This window comes from Malania oleifera, chromosome 4 (assembly GCF_029873635.1).
Source record: "Malania oleifera isolate guangnan ecotype guangnan chromosome 4, ASM2987363v1, whole genome shotgun sequence".
NCBI classification, from domain to species: domain Eukaryota; kingdom Viridiplantae; phylum Streptophyta; class Magnoliopsida; order Santalales; family Ximeniaceae; genus Malania; species Malania oleifera.
In genome coordinates this window covers 41,128,246-41,133,935 of record NC_080420.1, presented here as the reverse complement: position 1 = coordinate 41,133,935, position 5,690 = coordinate 41,128,246, and the positions used below count along the sequence as shown (strand labels likewise).

At 28.3% G+C, this 5,690-nt stretch overlaps 1 non-coding gene across 1 annotated transcript; it reads left to right on the top strand.

Moving 5' to 3' along the window:
* Positions 1 to 1,702: 1,702 nt before the first annotated feature.
* Positions 1,703 to 1,774, top strand: TRNAQ-CUG (transfer RNA glutamine (anticodon CUG)). Its single transcript has one exon. It is a non-coding gene; the product is annotated as a tRNA-Gln (tRNA).
* The last annotated feature ends 3,916 nt before the right edge of the window (positions 1,775 to 5,690 follow it).

Below are 5,690 nucleotides of genomic sequence, written 5' to 3'. Positions count from 1 at the left end.
TAGATTCAGCGTCATCCTAATTAGTGGAATGTCATCCTGAATGTCCTTGCTTTTGAATTTTTGTTATTATGCATGTTAGGCTGCCATTGGTTTGGTGGCTAAACCTAAGGGAGGGTTGTAGGATTGGACTGTACTGGACTGAATTGGATTGGATAAAAAAGATCAAAACGCTTCCTCCCTACTGTTTAGTTTGTCAACAAAGAAAACCCTTTCTGTATTTTAAAATGTAGGATGATTTTATGAGTTTTGCTTAATTAAAAAATGTGCCATATCTTGCAAGATTTGCCTCCTGGTGTCATGTTCAAATAATATAATTTCGGGTTGTTAATATAATATATATTTTGGTTGTGAAATCATCTCTACTTTCATTTCTAATTTCTTCCAGTTTTTGTCATGTGGATAATTTAAATGATTATCAAAATATGTTAAAAAAAAAAAAATGGTATTCTAATAATTTTTATAACTTCAAATTTCAAATAAAAAAATAATGAAATGTTGCTCACTTGCTTATGGGATTCTTTTCATTTGCTCTACTTTAAGTCTTTTTATTTTATTTTAATTAGGTAAGATTATTTTCCAATATGTGAACATTTTCCTTGAATGATTAGTCCCTACTCCTATATTACTGGTTTAATAACCATGAATTTCTTTTATGAGATTTCCAAAATAAAAGTTGCCAAATCTAATTCCATGTCAGGGAGCTTACAGTTCAGATTTTAAATTTGAACATATAAAATATAATACAAAATTATAGTAATTTTATTTACACACAAATTTAAATTTAAATTTTAAATTTTGTATTTTCAAAAATAACCTAATGTTTGAAATGTATCCTGGCAAAATTTAAGGGATCGTTTACTATCATTATCACAAATTACGAAAACAAGAATTAAAAATGAAAACTAAAAATCGAAAACAATAACTAAAAATCAGAAACTAACAACTTGTTTTATTAATATTTATGAAGCTAAAATAAATTAAAAACTTAATTGAAAAATGCACACTTTCGTCTTTAAATCAAATAACAATATAAAAATGATTAAAATAATAAAGTAATAGACTAATACACATTAAAAAAAAAACTATAATAAAAATAAAAAACATTACAATTATTTTTCCTTATACTCTCAAAATTTACTTTATAGTAAAAATTTTATTAGATATGACAATTGAAAAACAATAAAAAATTTGTAATTGACTTTCCTATTATTTTTTGAAATTTATGTTTATTTTTATTTTTATTATATTTAAATTTACTTAATCAATTAATTTTAAAGTGTATAAAATGATTGATTCAACCCAAAAAAAAATACTTTTAGATATTAAAATTTTTCACATCTAATTGTTAAAACAACTAAAAATCATAAAATTTGATTTACAACTTTTTTGCAAATAGTTAAAATCAATAATAGAAAAAAAAATAATACATAAAAAGCTCGTTTTTATAATCTGTTTCTTCATTGTACAAAATATGAAATAGAAAATAAAAAATAATAACAATACCAAATAGACCCTAAGACTTCCTTACTATTGTCAACAATGCACCCCATTGGGCTGAAAAACTATTTATTTTGGCCAATAATTGTTGCACATTCTTCACTTTTATTTTGGGCGAGTAAATTAGGAAGCTTTTACTTTTATTAGCGGATTGGTTAAAACATAAAATGATATTATTAAAAAGGGATGAAACCTCGAACACGTCGGTCCCATGGTCTAGTGGTTAGGACATTAGACTCTGAATCTAGTAACCCGAGTTCAAATCTCGGTGGGACCTCCATTACTTTTATTTTTGCACGCAAAGTCCGGAGTAAATGAAAATATGAATTCTTCCAAGCAATCACCTTCAGTTTTTGATATATATATTTTAATTCGGTTTTGGTTCAAATTTTTCAGTACTCATTTTTTATTAAATTCAACTAGTATTTTGTAAAAATATATTATACTAGCACAAATTTGAAAATTCTTGAGATCTTTAACTATTTAACTATTCAATATATATTTAAATTTTTTATATTCTCATAAAATTAAAAAGTCTTACTTTTTCTTAAACATTTTTTTTAAAAATAGTTTTAATAATTTTTAGCATGAATAATTCATTTTTAAATGTTGGAATAATCTAATAAAATTCTAAAAAAATTGGCATGGTCATAAAAACGTGATGTAAATTTTTGCAATATTTCTTTTAAAAAATTCAAAAAGACATGTCTTTAATAATTCCATGATATTTGAATAATTGTGAAAAATATATTTTTTAATTTAATTTTTTTTTTAAAAAAAAATAGAGAAAATTCTAAGAAAGATAGGAAAATTATTTCTTTTATGTCGGAATGTTGCTTGAAGTGATTGTACCATTCATTTCTTGTGTGTGTCATTGCCAATTGTCTAATCTTAAATCTTCCAACTAATGATGAGATAGCAGGATAGTATCTTCTTTTCTTATTCTTAAGTTGAGAAAAACCTCTGACTCATAAAAAACGGATGATCCAATATCCCAATTAACGAGATTACATTGAATTAACAAAAATCTCATAGATTGCTTGCATTTACATTGATTTTGATCCATTGATAGACTAGATATTTTATCAACATTGTGTGACAGGCTTGCTTTTAGTTCATGATAAGATAACCAAAGATTTTATTGGATTGTTCTCTAGTTTTGATAATTTTTTAATTCATAAAAAATGCTAGAATAATATAATAAAATTTGAAAAAAATTGGCATGATCATAAGAAAAATATGATTAAATGCTCAAATTGACCATAGACAGACCTTAAGGCACCCAACATAGCAAAAGAAAATCCTTTTTCTCAACTACTAAAATCATACAAAAGGTTTTTATCAAAATTAAGGTCAAACATGAGTTTTCAACTAGACCCGGTCGACTGATCCATTTTAGTTATAAACACCTTGGTCGACCGAACACACTGTAGGCCAAAAGTCAATGTTGACCATGCCTCAGGTGATTGACTGTAAAATGAACGTACCATCCACGGTTGACCGAACCATGGAACTTGACTTTTCTACTGTCCCCGGGTGACTGTACTTGTAGTTAAAAACCGCCTCGGTTGACCGAACCTGTAGAACTGGTAGACCGGCCTTAAGCTCGGTCGACCGAATCTACGAAGGTTGGTTTCTCGCCTTTGGCTCAGTCGATCGACGTCGCCCACAACCGATTGAACCCACTTTTAAATTCAAATTTCTTGTGAGTGTTTAGTCGACCGACGCTAAACACTGGTTGGCCGAACCTCTCGGGTTGAGTTAATTTTTAGCACCTAAACACGTTTAAATTTTAATTAAAAAAATTTAAAAATACCAAGCGTATCCCAAACGATCATATTTTCTGAAAAACTATAAATACCCCATCATTACTCGAGATTAGTAACTTTGATTAATTCTAAAATTCTCTCTAAACCTTTGTTAATCAAAGTTTCTCCAAATCAATTTTTATTACTAAAATTATTCTTTTGGAGCAAAATATTTTAACAAATCTCTCTTAACTCTCTTTTACTTGTTTACTTCAAAATCATTTTTGAAGATAACATTTTATTTTGAGCATTTTATATGCATTCACATGCATATTCTGTATCTTATTATTTATCTTTTGAAAATCCTTTTTGAGAGTATTGCTTGTGTTTCTCCCAATTATTTTCATGATAAATATTATTAGGAGAAATTATTTGTAGCACAAATATTTTCTTGAACTTAAACTCCAAATTTTCCAAATACTCTTACTTGCAAAAAACTTTGTTGGAGAACATAATAATCATTTTATATCCATATATTTTATTTGTGTAAATATTATTTTGAAAATCATCCTTACTTTACTGAGCATAACTTATATCATGTTAGAGTGCATGTTTTAAGAGCTTTATTGGTGTACATCTTTGCTTAGTTCTAGAAGCATTTTAAATGTACAAAAATGTTTTTATGTACCGGTTAGGTTCAACACGTAATTGAACTGGGAAGTCTTTGTCCCGTAAGGGAGATCAGTTTGGCTCAGCTTGGTAATTGATCTGGGGTATTCCTTGTCCCTTAAGGAGAGGTGTGTAGGTTGGGTCTAGTCCTGTAATCTGACTTGGGTTTTACCTTGCCCCATAAGGAAAGGTTGTAAACGGCTTCTACTCTGTCCGTTTAAGTGAGCAGGTATATTGGAATCCTTGGGAGGTATGCCCAAGGCGAAGACGTAGGCTAGTTTGCCCAAATCTCGATAACAAATCTTTTGTCATTCTCTCTCTATCTCATTTATATTTCTGCACTTAAATTTTCATATGTGTATGCTTTTATTTATCGTTATAATTATTTGTATGCACACCTCTATTTTAAATGAGATATATTCCACGTGTATGTCTACATTTATCGTTCTATTAATTTACACACATACGTGAAAATGGATATGATATATCGTGAATCGTCGTAAATGTTTAATTTAACCAAAATATTTTTAAAACCCAATTCACCCCCCTCTTGGGATCATACTAATTCTAACAATGGTATCAGAGACAGGTTGCAATAAGCTTAACAACTATTTGCATAAAAATTGTAACAACTCAATTTTCTGTGTATCCCTGCTTTGAGAGTCAACCCTTTGCAAATCTTCTACTATTTTTATTGTATATATTTTACTGCTTGGATATTGAAAAGGTTTTTGTAAAATTAGTTGATTGGAGGTTTTGGAAGGGGTTTGGTACAGGAAATCATATCCCATAGAAAAATATTTTAAAAATGCATTGTTTCCCAAACTTGAAAATGCCTTGAATGAGCATGATATAGTTTTAATGCATATCATTTGAATGTCATGCATATGTTTACATTATGCCTTAGTCACTAATGCTTTCACAAAGTTTATTATTTTTAAGTTATAAGGATTTTGGGAACCATTAGAGGTATAGAAAAACTGAGAGAGAGGAGAATGCCACTCCGAGCCTAAACGACTAAGAAGGATTAAAATGAAAAGGTTTGTCTCTATCCTTCTACTTTATTATACAAATCATGCCATGATTCATGATGCTTACATTGTGCTTAATTTTATTTGAATCATTTAAATTTATTTATGATTGCATACCATCTTATGAGGTGTACTCTCAAAGAAATTTTATTAATACTCATAAGATTTTTTTTTTTAATTTGTTGAAAATGGGGTTATAGTGCTTTGAATGCTTAAATACTGTTTTGTGCTTAAAATTTTAAATTTTAGTATACACTATTGTTTTATTAAGAACCATAGAAAAGCATGCCAATATGAAAATTAAAGTGATATGTCCAATCTATGCTTAATATATGTCATTATGAGTGGTTATTGTATGAACATATTAGCAATTGCATGCTTGAGGGAATCCTCTACAAATGGACAAAATGTTTTAAACTGTTATAAGATTATTGATGCTATATATATATATGCCCAAATTTAAAAATCTTTAAATGTAGCATATTTTTGTCCATCACACTGAATTGAGTTATAGGAAATTAAATTTATACTTTATATCATATTTTCCTAAACTTAGCACAAAATGCCAAGCTTAAAATCAATGAAAATCTTTGAGCACTTGGCAAAGAGAGTGAAGAATTTATAAAAGAAAAATGTGTAAGTAGAGTGCACAACTCAGGGGGAGCATGTCATTTTCACGACTCTTTAATTTAAATGCTCTCATAATTTTTATTTCACTTACATGCCAACATAAAAACAACACTAT